General features: G+C 41.0%; 1 long non-coding RNA gene across 1 annotated transcript; it reads right to left on the reverse strand.

Annotated features, from left to right (window-relative positions):
- Positions 1-4036: 4036 nt before the first annotated feature.
- LOC114476094 (uncharacterized) lies at positions 4037-7025 on the reverse strand. Its single transcript, XR_003675534.1, has 3 exons — positions 6862-7025; positions 4461-4631; positions 4037-4074 (listed from the first exon to the last, which is right to left on the reverse strand). It is a non-coding gene; the product is annotated as an uncharacterized LOC114476094 (long non-coding RNA).
- Positions 7026-15785: the final 8760 nt, after the last annotated feature.

Genomic DNA, 15785 nt, shown 5'->3' on the forward strand with positions numbered 1-15785 from the left:
TCTGGCAACGTGGGATCAGTCCTGGACTCTGTGATTCAGCTCGCCTGCGGCTTACCCGCTCCTGGAGAGGCCTACTGATGTTTAAATAGAGAGATATTCGTTATTAGTCACTCTATGTTGTCCTTTTGGCTTGTTGTTTGGCTTAAAGGCAGGGTAGGTAATTTTCAAAAGCTAGTATGATTTTGAATGTAGCATCCACTGAGCGCTCCGCCTTTAACCCCCGTGATCCCTCTCAAGCCACGCCCCTCACTCACATACAGGAGCATCACTACTCCAGTAGCGGACCTCAGCTCATCACTTGTATTGTGTAGAAACTACATTGTCTTATGTCTCATTCAGCGGTGAATAAACACTAAACTATTATTATACTGTATATGATAAAAAACGTGACTAAAAACTGTCACCGATGACAGGACATGTCAGGAGACAGACAATTTCCACCAAAAACTTAAAGTGTGTCTGGAGAAAATTCTATCTGACCTGTCCATAGACGACATTACAACATATATAATCAATTACGTTACGTCATCGATGCAGAATAATAACTTCTCAATCGCATAAATTATTATTTTCAACAGCCCTACCTTACACACACACACACACCTGATTTAGCTCCAACACTCACTTGGATAATAATAAGTTCATCAGCTTAATTAATGGACCTTTATAAATCCCTGAAGTTAGTGCGATAAGAGAAAGTCCATCTCCTTATTGCAGACTCAGTATGATTAGCAGGTAAAGATGATGTTAAGAGTGCTCTTGAAAGAAAATGTAGGAAATTACCAAGTGTTTACTATTTGTTCTCCAGTGAAAAATACCTTTTTATTCCTTGTCCAAAACAAAAGAGTTAAAAAAGAGATTAGATGACAATGAAATACCTTAGTATGAAAATTAGATATAAAGTGTACTTAAATAAAGCACATGAGCCAACAATGGGCTCAAGCTCAGTGCTTAGAAGAATAAACAATAGCCCTTAGATCAGTCCTCACTCATAAATGATATGTTAAATTACAATGAGCCATTCTAGCTATGAATAACTCTATAACTAACCCTAATCCTCCACAACACATCACAGTGAATTCTGTTTCACTCAGACTTTACAGAGCTGGCAGCATCATCTTTCTATTTGTAAACATTAACCTAAAATATCGGTCTTTGAAAAAACTGTATTTTCTTTTTCTTGTTTAATTTTTGTAATATATTATATTCAAAATCTCCAGGGTGATTTCCAGTTTTTAGCTTTTTGTTTCTGAGGTTTTCAAAATAGTGGTTCCAGTTTCCATCTTTATCAGCTCCGAAGCCAAAAACATCGACCTGGAAGAATTAAGAATGATGCATTAAATTCATATTTATTTCATCTTTACATATTCTAAATCTGCCTGGTGTGCACTTGTTTCCTGACTGTAGTTGTGTGTGTTAGTACTAACCTTGTCACACATGTACAAGCTGACAGCAAAGGTTAAAAAGCCTGTGGATGGATAACGTCCTTTTCTCCTTAGCCAGTTTTCATAAACATATTGCATGAAATCAGGATTCAGGATCATCACCTGTCAGGGGTTCAAATAATTATTAGTCTTTGAAAACAAATAGTTCAATCTTCTACAATAAAAACAAAGTTAGGATGAACGGCCGGGTCCGCGGAACGTCTCCACGTCGAATAGCATGTACCACGTTCCAGAGATTCAAATGACTTGGTTCCACCGAGTAAAAAAAAAGGTCTCTAAGAGGCTCTTGACATCCGCTCATAGAATATCCATATCAAATTACAGCTCCATTCAACGAGTTTTAATGGAGGAGTAGTCATTTGAAAAACTGGCACCCCCATGGCACATACGGAGTAATGGGCCCCATTCATATATTGGTATGTGTCAATGATTCGGGACCAACAACTGTCGCAATATTTGACTCACAAATAAATGAGAAAATTACTTTATTGAAAATTGCCGAAAAAAGGGGGGTGGCCCCTAATCAATTTGTGCGCGGCATAATTGTAATCTACATTGAATTATCTTTGAAACTATATATCACATGACTATGTTCCTATAAATTTGTAAATTAACAGAAATGGGGGGTGGGCCCCCTACCCTCAAAAAAAGGGCTCCGAGCATCTCATAATGTTCATTCATAGAGTGTTCTTACCAAACTGCATTCTGATCTGACGAGAACTAACGGGGAGTAGTCATTTGAAAAATGGGGCCCCCTGGTGCCCTCGTGACCCATACGGAGTAATAAGTGCCATTCATATATTGGTATGTGCCAATGATTCGGTAACACCAACTGTCATAATATTTGACTCGCAAATAAATGAGAAATTGACTTCCATTTTTTTTTTTTTTGGCGGGGGCGCAAATCGAAAATCGGGCTCCATAGATTATAGCTACCAGATTTCAGCCCGATCCGTTCACAAAAAGCATAAGTAATGATTTTAACTAGTGTACACAAGAAGAACAAGAAGAACAAAGTGAGGGTGTTTTGAGTCCGGTAGCCCCGCCCTAAAAACCTCCAAACCCATTCTGAGTTAGATTATATTCAATGCTAGTGCTATGTCATATTATCATATCATAGAGTGATATTTATCAGAACAGTTATTTCCAACTATAGTCAGATCAAAACTATCACAGAAACAGCTTCTACCACCTAAAGAACATCTCCAGAGTGAAAGGTTTAATGACTAGGTTTAATCCCCCAAAAGAGCATCCAACATCTACAGTTGGTTCAGAACGCTGCAGTTCGGGTTTGAACCAGAACAAAGAGGTCAGAACACATTAGTCCAGTTTTAAAGTATTTACACTGGCTCCCAGTCAGTCTCAGAATAAACTTAAGTTCTGCTGCTAGTGTATAAATGTGTGAATGGGTTTGGTCCAAAATACATCAGTGACATGTTAGTCAGGTATGAACCCAGAGGGTCTCAGATCAATGGACACAGGTCAGATAGTGGAGCCCAGAGCACACAAACATGGTGATGCTGTGTTTAGTTGTCATGCTGCAAAGAAGTAGAACAAACTGCAGCAGAGCTGAAGTCAGCATCCAATGAGAATTTTTTTAAATCAAAGTTAAAGGCACTCTTTTTCTCTACTGCGTATGATTGACAGGGAGGGGGAGCTTGGGGTTGGGGTTGGTGGCACGGTGAGCTGGGCCCTCGGCCCCTCGGGGTGCTGCTTGTTCATGGGGGCTGGCCTGGGGCCCCCTGGCCCCCGCTCTTTCAGCTGGCCTGGCGGCCTCTTCGAGCCCGGGGCAGCGCTTGGGTTTGCAGTAGTGGTTCTTGCACATACATTGGTCGACGATGCACTGGCTTTGGACTGTGGGATAAAACTCGTACTGGGCTTAAGCTTAGACACGTTGGTCCCAAATACCTGTTTTAGGTATTACCACACAATCCTTCCCTCTGTCCACAGCCACCACCATTATACATAAGCTTAGACTGGTTTGATTATACAACACAATAAGCACAATATACACAACTATATCACATAACACTCACTTTAAAATAATCAACTCTTCCCCCACCCTTCCCATTTCCTACCCTTGTCACCCCCCCACCCCCAGGTGTAACACACTTTATATTCTCCCTTTAATAAAGTATTTCTTACACATAATTGATGGTCACAATTATGCAATAAAATAAATTCATTTATTTAAATGCAACAAAACATTGATTGCCGTACATAAAAGATTGCACTCTTTGCAGTGTTAACCTTTGACAGCATGTTCAGAAAAAAAAAAAAAAAAGGTGATTTCTCTTTGATGAAATGGCCGTTCCAGTTAGAATCAGGTTTAACTGAGCCGGACTCTCAGGTTAAACCTGAAATTAACCCTGAGCTGGGTTTGATCTAATACCCCCCCGGTCCATGAGACACTTTGATGAGAATTTTTGTTTCATGTTCTGTTTGTATGTAATAAAACTAAAGCCATTTAAAATGTAAATAAATAAACCTAGAGCAGTGTTACTTGACTTTCTTTGAACAAATAATGAATCATAACATTTAGTTCCATGTAGCACTTACTCAAAACAAAATACTACTACTAAATAAAATACTCACCAAGTCTTTGTTAGCAATTCTCTGGGGGGGATTTCTGTTGAAGGTAGAATTGTTTGTTGAATTAAAAAGAAAGTTTTTCTTCTTGACAAAATTACATCCATAAATGTGTGAAAAGTGAAGCAAAATTTTTTAATTGGATAATTCCTATACCTTTAATGCTAACAATGCATAAGATTGAAAGAACAATAATAAAGATCCTGAGAGCTCCTATCCTACTTGTTTTCAAAGTCCAACAATTTAAAACAAATAAAATGCTGTTTTTTTATACTCTCAGCTGAATAATTAGTGTGTAAGATGACACAATTACACATGAAACAGGTAGTTTGTTCATTATGAGTGAGTATGTTTTGTTTTGGAAGGTTTCTTTAGTTACTAGGCACGAGTTTTATTTCAAAAACGAAAACAATATGTTTGACTTACATTGGATCAAACTTTTTGAAGAGCCAGTCAAAATCAGTTTGCTTGAATGGAAAAAACAAGAAATGAGTCGTATTCTGTTCCAGTTTGATGAAACTCTCTGGATACATGGCATGATGTGTTGTTTTAGTCCCAACATCTGCTTCATAGGTTTTGGTCCGACCTCGGTTCATTCTACAGAACACACAAACATTATTGTAGTGGTTCATTGACTGAATACCATCAATCTACACTGTATTCACAGACACGTAAATATTTCCAGGATTTGGAGTCAGAGGAATGTAACTGTAATCGGATCGGAGGCTGTGCTCCAACTACAGAGGGATCACACTCCTCAGTCTCCCCGGCAAGGTCTACTCCAGGGTGCTGGAGAAGAAGATCCGGCCGATAGTCGAACCTCGGATTCAGGAGAAACAATGCGGTTTTCAACCCGGTCGCGGCACGCTGGACCAGCTCTATACCCTTCATCGGGTGCTCTAGGGTTCGTGGGAGTTCGCCCAACCAGTCCACATGTGCTTTGTGAATTCAACCGTGTCCCTCGTGGTGCCCTGTGAGGGGTGCTCCGGGAGTATGGGGTCCGGGGCCCTATGCTAAGGGCTGTCCGTTCCCTGTATGACCGCGGCAGGAGCCTGGTTCGCATTGCCGGCAGTAAGTCAGACCTGTTCCCAGTGCATGTTGGTCTCTGCCAGGTTCTGTTCATTACTTTTATGGACAGAATTTCTAGGTGCAGCCAGGGACCGGGGGGAGTCCGATTTGGGAACCTCAGGATTTCATCTCTGCTGTTTGCAGATGATGTTGTTCTGTTGGATTCATCAAATCAGGACCTTCAGCATGCACTGGGGCGGATTGCAGCCCAGTGTGAAGCGGCCAGAATGAGGATCAGCACCTCCAAATCTGAGGCCATGGTTCTCCACCGGAAAAAGGTGGCTTCCCCTCTCTGGGTTGGTGGAGAGTACTTGCCTCAAGTGGAGTTCAAGTATCTCGGGGTCTTGTCCACGAGTGAAGGTCGGATGGAGCGTGAGATCGATAGACGGATCAGTGCGGCGTCAGCAGTGATGCGGTCGCTGTATCGAACTGTTGTGGTGAAGAGGGAGCTGAGTCGGGGGGCAAAGCTCTCAATTTACCGATCGATCTACGTTCCTACCCTCACCTATGGTCATGAGATTTGGGTAATGACCGAAAGGACAACATCGCGGATACAGGCGGCCGAAATGAGTTTCGTTCGCAGGGTGGCTGGGCGCACTCTTCGAGATAGGGTGAGAAGCTCTGTCACTCGGGAGGAGCTCAGAGTAGACCGCTGCTCCTTAACGTTGAAAGGAGCCAGCTGAGGTGGCTCCGGCATCTGTTTCGGATGCCTCCTGGTCGCCTCCCTCGGGAGGGGATTCAGGCATGTCCTATTGGGAAGAGTCCTTGTGGAAGACCCAGGACACACTGGAGGGACTATGTCTCTGAGCTGGCCTGGTGTCGCCTCGGGGTCCCCCCAGAACGGCTGGAGGAGGCGCGAGTGGATCAGGAGGTTTCGGCATCTCTGCTGAGACTGCTGCCTCCGCGACCCGGCCCCCGGATAAAAGCGGAAGAAAATGGATGGATGGATGGATGGATGCAGTTTTGCATTGTTTACTATAGAACCAGAATTTAAATTAATAGGCTTCTTCTTAATTTGTATTATTCCTTTATTTATTCCCTTCAAGATTTATTTTTAGTTAAATTGCATTGTTTTGAATATTTTATCAAGGGATTATTTTGCCAATGAAAAATAAAAATAAAATAGTACAGTATTTTCTAGTTTTTTTCCCAAAAAAAATAAAGGAAAATTTTTCAGTCATCATTTGTCTACAGTCCCATTTTGTAAAATAAATCTTGAGAGAATCGTATCGTGAACCCAGTATCGTGAATCGAATCATATCGGGAGTTGAGTAAATCGTTACATCCCTACACTGCACCGCAAGGGTTCAAATGTGAACTACAGACAGTTCTACAATCTCCGTGATTTGGGAGATCGTCGTCATGTTGTAATCCTTAACAATCTAATATCGTCAGATCGCACACCCTTATCTAGACTTGTTTGTAATGTTGTTCTATGGGGCACACATAGAGCTGACCTTTAAACCTTTGACCCTCCCTGCAGCTCTGAATCAACCACTGCTGCACATGCTCATCACACACTTCATCTTGTCCAGTGGGGCCTCAAAGCCAGGGCCCCAGACGCTTTCCTATTGGTCCATTTGGTGAGAGGCGGTACTAGGTGTCACTAGCTTGTCATGTACAGTATGTTTGGATTGCATCAGATTTCCTTGTGTCAAAATTGTGCAGCCCATCAGATCTTCCATACCAAAATCATCGCTACATGACAAGAACATAATATGCTGACATGTGACAGAATGTGTGTGTGCTTAATAATTACCTGATGACGTAATCATGGGAATCAATCAGAGATCCAAAACGTGAGCCATTCAAATGACCAGAATTTCCAACAACAGCACATGTAATACAGCGATCAGGGCCAGGCTCAATCACTTTTGGAAAAGCTGGAAATTTCTTAAATACTTCATCCAGTGTTGAGTTGTACACAGTGTAGTTGCATTTAGAACGCTGTATGCCCTGACACAGAAGAAGAAGAAGAAGTTCAATACAACATTAACATGGCTGGTGACTTGATTCCTAATCTTGCAAAATATACAAGGTGTACAAATTTTATAACACATTTTATATCTGGATAGGTCTGCAGTAGTTGAAAAGATCTGATTTGGTGGAAGTAAAAAAGAATTTAAACTTTTATGAGACGAATCGTTTGTACATAAGGTGTACAAGTGTATGTACATTTAAAGGATTTCACAAGGGTTAATCAAACAATTTTACTGAAAGCATTAGAATGTTTTAGAGCAGACATTTACCTTCCACCATTTGAAGCCATCCTCTGTAGGCCTGTGTGTAGTCGATAAAAAGGGTTTAGGAGCTTCGTTTATCAGCTCCGTAAAACATGACTCGCCCTTCGTCAAACATTCATCACAGGCACAATGGCGTGGTTGCTGATCTCTGTGGAACGACAAGGACACGATCCACAGCCCGAAAAACAATCCAGCTATTGAGATGCACATCAGCACAACAAAGAGAAACTGGAGTTTCATCCAGCACTGCATCCTGGTGGCCTGAAGGAACAATAAATTCAATCTGTTACGTACAAGAAGAAGATAAATTCATCAATGAATCAAATATTACACACCAGGGTTGGGCTCAATTATATTTGTAATCGCATAATTGATAATGAACCACAAATTGAGCATAGTGTTAGTTCAGGCAGGCCGCGGACATCAAGCTAAACACACCTCCAATCAACCAACGACCCAGATTCACTCACTATTGTTCAAAGCATACAGGAAGCACTACTTAAACCACCTAAGCAAGCATCTAAAATGATATCGCTCAGATCATCAGATGCCTCATTTGGCTTACATTGCTGCTTATCAGAGGAGAAAGACTGCGCTCTTGCTCTGGGAAAGGGGCGGGGCCTGTGAGCAACAGCTGTCGGACAGCCCATCAAACACAATCCTGGCTCTGATTGGTTCTTTTTGCTCAGTCACGGTGCATTCTGGTAATCTGCCAAAGGCTGCAGTAGCAGCAGGGGGGACTCAATTAGCCTGTTTTTTTTTTCCACACAAACTACTAGTTTCATGTAAAGCTGTCCTTACATAGTGACAGCTTTAGCAAATATGACAAAAAGTCACTTTTAAAAAAGTTGCAGACTGCACCTTTAAGCTAACACCCCTGAACAATGACACATTTCCAGTGTGTACAGTAGTTTTAAAACAAATAAGTAAACATTAAGACAGGGACACCATTGTCAGCATTTGGGCTTTAAACACTGCTGAGACAGTTTGAGTTAAACATATACTGCATATATAATATATATATACACATCAGCTGAAAGTGAGGACATTGATGCAAAAGGACAACAATGTGGAATTATTTCTGACAAAAAAGACTAAATTGTCATGTTTAAAGAAGTCCATAAAGCATAGTGATGTAAAGCTTAGCACGTCTTCCTTCATTATAAGTAGGGATCGACCGATATTTGTTTTTTAGAACCGATGCCGATTTTTTCCCATCAGCCTTGGTCGATGACCGATACGAACTACCAATTTTCTTGAGCCGATATTTGGAGCCGATACTACTTTTGCTCCCTCAATTTACATCATAAAAATTACACAAAGTTGATAACAAATGCTAAAAGTCTCAATTAAAAAAGGAACATTTATTGAAAGTAACAAAAGTGATGTAGAACAAGAACTAGTAAAAAAATAGAGTGAGACATCTCATGAAATATTAAGAAAGACAACTGTTCGTCCTTGTCCTGAAAATAGCTTTGACAAAAGTTGATCTGACTGCAGATACATTTTATTAACAGGATTATTGAGTACAAAGATATACAATTATAGTATTAAACACAAAAACAAACCATTCCAACACAACCCCAGAACAAAAATTAGCAGAGGAAAATAACGTGGTCAGTTGCGCATTAAGCAACAAACGGATCAAGTTTCTGTTCTTAACTGAATCAACATCAACAATAACTAGAAACTTTGCATTGCTGCGACAATGCAACCGGGAATGCGAATCCAGAGATAACTAACAGCATTTCTTTCAGTAATTGAAGATTTAACAAAGAATTATTTAGAGTTGCAGAGACTGCCCAGAGGGGTATTCCATAAAGGCGGGTTAACAAACTGTGAGTCTATTCATAAACTCTGGGTCAACATACCCCGCGATGGGAAACTCTGGGTATCGGATTCCATTAAAGCTGGTATGAAGTGGGTTAATCAACCCTGAGTATGTAAACCTTGGGTTACTTACGTGCACGCACGCGATAAAAAAGCCATCATCAATGGATCAAAGAATACTCAAACTGCCATGACAACCAAACGGAAGATAGTGATATATTCACCCTGATGGGTGAAATAAGCCGTTGTTTGAGGAATATGAGCCTGTTCTAAAGGTGCGTTCAGTCTTCAGTGACTATAGTGGCTTAAATCACCCATAATTAGTCACACTTTTTGGTCACTTTATTGCTTCAGTGACGTGACGAGCGGTGAATAATATGAATAAAATGTGTCTGAGGAGACGTGTCAGCAGCATAGGATGTCTGCATAGAGAGCCCTCCTGTTACACTGGATTTAAAGACAGTGGCTGCTGCTTCATATCACATCATTTATATTGATTCTTAATGTAATATTGTAGCCAGTCATCTCAACGTCCTAAAAAATGTCATTAAAAAAACACTGATGCGGGACGCGAACCCACAATCCATCGCTTCCAAAATGAACGTCACAATTCACTGCGCCATCATACCTTCAAAGATGTGTGATCTACAGACTTAACTGTATATAAAACAACAATCGAGCCTTAAAAGTTGATTTATTTAAATGATCATCTCCTCCTTTATATTATCCACAGGTTTTTATTCAGAGAACTTTACTACAGACGTCAGTAGATGTTTTAATGCAGATCAACCTCTCAGTGACTTTCACTTAATGATCTACATCTACAATGTTATAAAGAAAATTACCGTTATCACAAAAAAAAAAAAAAAAAGACGTAAAGCAACACAACATTAGTAATGATGTGAACACGTCTGTGGTGTGAGATGTTACTAATGTGTTTCAGAGAAAAGTGTTAAAGTGTATTAAAGTGTTAAGAAACGGTGTTCAGGTGGGCGGAGCCAGGTAGAAACCCAGGGTTTCTTTGATAAAACCAGCCAGCGACCAGGTTTAGTTCACGGACAATGTTGCCATGGTAACATACTCAGAGAAGAACATACCTCGCTTTTTGGAATGGGATACTCAGAGTTTCCCTCATTTGAGCCTGAACATACTCAGAGTTTGAACATAACATGCTTTATGGAATACCTCTCAGAGCAGGACTTGAACCAGCATCCTCATGATGATGATCACACTGAGCTACAGCTTTCAACCTCACTGAAAAAGTGATGGTAAAAGTCCACCTTGTGGAAGCAAAGTAACAGAAAAAGCAAAGCCTTCACACTTAAAGTATATTTATAAAAAGTAGAGGATAGTAGAAACATTTTAAGCAATAAATTGTAGCTGTAGAATTAAAGCTTTAACAGCAGTATTTATAAAAGTAAAAGAACAACAGGTGACACACTCTAGCAGACCTAATCAACCTCTCAATCATTGCATGATCACAAAAAATTGCACAAAATCTTGAATAACATTAAAAGTAAGACATTAATCATTCTACAAATTAGATATTATGATTGTCACTGAGGATCAGAACAATTTGATCTTTGAATGGTGTAAATCGGTTAAGATTTGCATTATTAATGTAAAACTGTTTTAATTAAAACAATTAATATACGTTTTTTTGTCAAAGTGCAACTTCTACAAATTACTGACAATTGTATATTTGAAAATGGGCTACATTTTAGTGCTAAAATTGTGTCTCTGAGTTAAATATTAACAAAGATATGGCATTTTACAGTAAAAGCATAAAATCTAATATTACAATTAAAGTATAAGAGTTAGCATTTCACAATTTGCTTAGCAGCATTTTCACTATGCAGTGGAGCATTTTGATATTTGAATAGTGTGGATCGGTTAAGATTTGGCAAAAAAAAAAGGGTCGGAAGACAATAAATATTCAAAGAAGTTAAAAACTTCTCAGCGCAGCGCGAGAAGTAGAGAGAGAGGAAAACACACACGCACACGCACACGCACGCACACACACACACGTGGACCCACGGAACCGATAAGTTAAACAGTTAAAAGATGTTGTGAAAGTTTAAAACCTGCCTTGGATTGAAGAGCTTGCTTCACGCTCTGCTCTCTGTCTGCAGCAACACGGATATGGCGTCACTTTAATGCCAAAAACCCAAGTGCATTATGGAAGCCCAAAAGAGTCATGATTAAATAAATAAAAACAACATTTTGAAGTAAATACTATTTTGATAAATAACAGACAGATATATAATGTGGCTATTAAATTGTTAAATAAGTTTATTATGAAATACGTTTTTGTTATTCTTAAATATCTATTTCCACAATGGTCTTTTTTATTTCATAATGTCGTTTTTCAGCAGAATGAATTCAGTCTGTCAATCAAAGCTAGTGGGTTGGACCTCGGCTAGATCCTTTAAGATTGATTAGTTTTCCTGGACATCAAATATGGCCGTTCTTTGACCGACACAGTGATAGCAGTGGGAAGGAATATAAATAAAAGTATTATTAATAACAAAAATTAAAGCAATAAAAGTGCAGTGAGATGTGTCTGGCTTGAATGTATTCTTTTTGAGTGAGGGAGCGGGTACATGCGCGTGGCCGATGCGTGCATGTGCGTGTCAGTGGAGCAGATGTGTGAGTGTTAAGACCTGGGTTCATTCCAACACGGTGACCGTAACAGGTAGCGAGGTTTATGTTTGCAGTGCAGGTAGTTAATAAAGTACAGCTCTACAACACCAACACAGCCTGTTGTTTCTGTGCGGTTCCACTTTTATCTGAGGATTTAACACCGGAGGAGGAGGAGCTACATTCAGCTCTGATCTCCCCTGTGTCCCCCAACCACGGTTAGGAGATGAAAACAGTAAAGGTTTTAACAAGAAAATCACAACCTTACTCGGTCTGTGAATGGATATTCACAGAATCTGCTTTTGGCTTGCAGTTTTTTGGCATCAAAGGTTGTCATAGCAACCACGGAAGAATGTACGTTGTATTGAAAAAACTACAGATCATTTACATAAACCGAATGGATACTATGAAATTTAAGGGTACACTTCTCACAAGAAATGTCATCAAAACATTTCTGAAGCCACAATCTATCTTGAAATAAGGCAATTTGCTATTGAAATATACATGTTCGCCATGTTTTTCATTAATAAAATAAACACCAAAGGGGTACCCCGTGCGTCGAACACTGATGCTAAGGGGTCCTGACCGATGGTCAATATGTGACGAGTTGAGAATGAGACCGTGTTCCTCTAACGTGTGATGCACTCTTGGCGCTCAGGCTTCTCAGCATTAGTGATAAATCTCCACGAAACGATATTGTAAGTGCTGCTGCTCATGTCTGTGTAAAGGATCAACCAATCACTTCACTGGCTCCGCCTTATGGTCTTTGATTGACAGACCGAACTCATTCTGCTGAAAAACGACATTATGAAATAAAAAAGACCATTGTGGAAATAGATATTTAAGAATAATAAAACGTATTTCATAATAATATTACCTTATTTAACAATTTAATAACCATATTATATATTTGTCTGTTATTTATCAAAATGGTATTTATTTCAAAATGTTGTTTTTATTTATTTAATTATGACTCTTTTGGGCTTCCATAGGTGCATAAGATCACTTTCTGCACGTGTGCGGTGCCTTTCTGCGCGCACGCTGTATCAATCTGTGTGCTCGCGGGGATCTCGAGTTTTGGCACTTTGGGGGCGGGCATTGCGTAGACGGCGCCTCCTGTCTGATTGGTCACTTGAAAAACGGTCAGAGCCAATCAGAGGTACAGTAGGGCGGGTCATCACAGTATAACATCCGTGGCTGTTACCTGGGACAAAAAATAAAAAGTTATCTCTCAGATTTCATTTGTATTTATGCTGGGACCTACGGAGCCCTGGAGGTGACATGGATAAAAAGAATCATCTCGCAGTGCGACTTAATTATCTCGCACTGCGAGTTACAGAGGCTGGTTCCAGGTCATCATCGAGTTTATCACAATGGCGTCATCCACAGTGCTGGATGTTCACCTGTTTATTGGTTTTTAGTTTGAAATTGAGTTAAAATATAAAGATATTAAGGATTTGCTTGCTAGTCAGCACAACTTTCACCTTAGTGACGGACAGGTAAAGAGGATACTTTAGTTCAAGAGGACATAGTCGTCGTAAAGCATACTCGGAGCTTGGAGTTCTTTTTTTTTTTTTTTTTTTTTTTTTACCTTGTCTGCACATGCTGTCGAAGGTTAACACTACAAGAAGTGCAATCTTTTGACAGCATGCATATTTTATTATTGCAATTAAATAAATTTATTTATTTCATTGCATAATTGTGACCGTCACCAGCCCTCCCTAGGGAAGGGTAAGAAATACTTTATTAAAGGGAGGATGTAAAAAAGAGAGGGCAGTGTTACACCAAGGTGAGGGGTTGGAGGGGGGTGGGGAAGTTAACAGGGAAGAGGGATACAAGATAGGATATGGAATGGGTGGGGAATAGTTTTAAGTGATGCGATGTGAAATTGTGGTTGTGTATATTGTGTTTATTGTTGTGTTGTCAAGCCAGTTTGGTGACCAGTGTGTGGTTTAGGAATAATGGTGGTGGCTGTGAACAGAGGAAGAGGTGAGTGGAAATTCCATAAAACAGGTATTTGGGAACAACGTGTCTAAGGTTGAGCCCAGTATGAGTGTTATCCCACAGCCCAAGGCCAGTGCATCCATGACAAATGTATTTCCAAGTACCGCCACTGCAAAACCCAAGAGCCGCCCCCGGGCCCGAAGAAGCAGTCAGGCCAGCAGCAAGAGCAGGCAGCCTAAGGGCCCCCGGCGACCACCCCACGGCCAAGCAGTCCCCCGAACGCCCCCAAGATCCCAAGCCGAGAGGCAGCCATCGCCCCCCCATACACACCCGAGAAAGCCCCAAGGAGCCAAGGACCCAGCACACCACGCCACCGATCCCACCCCCAACCCCCAGACCCCCCACCCCATCGACCCCCCCACCCCCCCACCCCACCCCCGCGCCCAACCCCCCGAGGGGAGGGCCCAGAGAACTCCCTGCCCGAGGCCCCAGCGGAGGAGCCGAAGCCCACGGCCCAGCAGACGACCAGAACCGCGCCGAACAGGCAGCCAGTGGGCACCCGCCGGCGAGCCCAGAGCCAGCAGGGGCCCGACCCCAGGCCAGAAGGACCCGGAACGGATGCAGCACCAGGAGCAGCCTGCCCAGGGAGGACGACCACACCCCAAGCCGCATAAGGCACCAGGGGGCCGCTGGGAGTCTCCCTGGAGTTCTGGTTGAACTAGCTACTAATGTGGCCACAGCTGCCCTGGGGCAGACTGACAGAAGTGAGAACCATCGGTGCCTCTGACCACCACCAACACTCACTCTCACACTACATTCATACTAGGGGTGTGAAAAAAAAAGAAGGATTTCACGACATATCACAATTTTTTGCATGCCAATTTTAAATCGATTTTTTTTTTTAAATATATATATTTTGATATTTAATCATTATTTTTGTGTGTCTCTGCAATATTTCAGTGGTGGTTACAATGCTTTCAATGTGTTGCAATGGTTATTTGATGCACTTCATTTTATGATGGCAGTGTCTAACACTGCATTTTTTTTCAGTGAAAATGCGCAGAGCCAAAGGAAGTACGTCACAAAGAATGACGGGCTTGGGGCGAGCGTCAGGACACAGGCCAACGTGCCAAATACGTTTGCACCCATTATAGTGCCACCTCGTGGCACACATTTTGGTATGGGTGATCTGTGTGCTCTTCTACGTATATGTACCCTGTAAATTTCACAGCCCTCAACATAATAATTCAGCTGAAATAAAAGTTTGTTTATTTTTATGTTATGTTGTAATAAGCCACACCCACTTCGACCAATCACAATTAACTTTGAGATACGGCCCCAGGAGCGACCCAAGGTCAGACCCACCAAATTTCGTAAAAATAGGTCTTGCCATTTAAGAGATATAAAATTCCCATATTTGCACCGCCCCCTAGTCGCGTAAATTATTAAAATTTTGCTCATACCCTTACAGTCACATGCCAACCAAGGATCTCAGATTTAGTGTTGTTAGCATTTATTTTGACAGAGATATGCAACAGTTATACATTTTTAAAGCGAGCCATAAAATTTTACTCAGTAATTATTCGTGCATAACAAAATTATTTCATCAACTTTAGATCAGGTCCAACTGAAGACTCTACGTGCTAAGTTTCATGCTGATTAGACAAAACCCCAAGGAGTAATTCGAAAAAGTAGGTTTTTGATATGTAGTGACTTACAAAGAGCAATATGCCGTGGGAGTGGGCGTGGCCTATGTCAGAAGATGCGACTCTATGTTGGGAACACGTGGGTATGAAGTTTATGAAGATGTGAATTAAAATGTGAAAGTTAGAGGCCAAATTGTGGTTTCAATTATAGCGCCACCTAGTGGTGCAATTTTTGGTATGGGTGGTCTGTGTGGTCTTCTATATCTACCCTGTAAATTTTACAGCCCTAAACATAATTTTTTTTTTTTTTTTTTTTTTTTTTACTTGTCTGCACATGCTGTCAAAGGTCAACACCACAGGAAGTGCAGTCGTTATGAGAC

The sequence above is a fragment of the Gouania willdenowi genome, chromosome 14, assembly GCF_900634775.1.
Source record: "Gouania willdenowi chromosome 14, fGouWil2.1, whole genome shotgun sequence".
In the NCBI taxonomy this organism is placed as follows: domain Eukaryota; kingdom Metazoa; phylum Chordata; class Actinopteri; order Blenniiformes; family Gobiesocidae; genus Gouania; species Gouania willdenowi.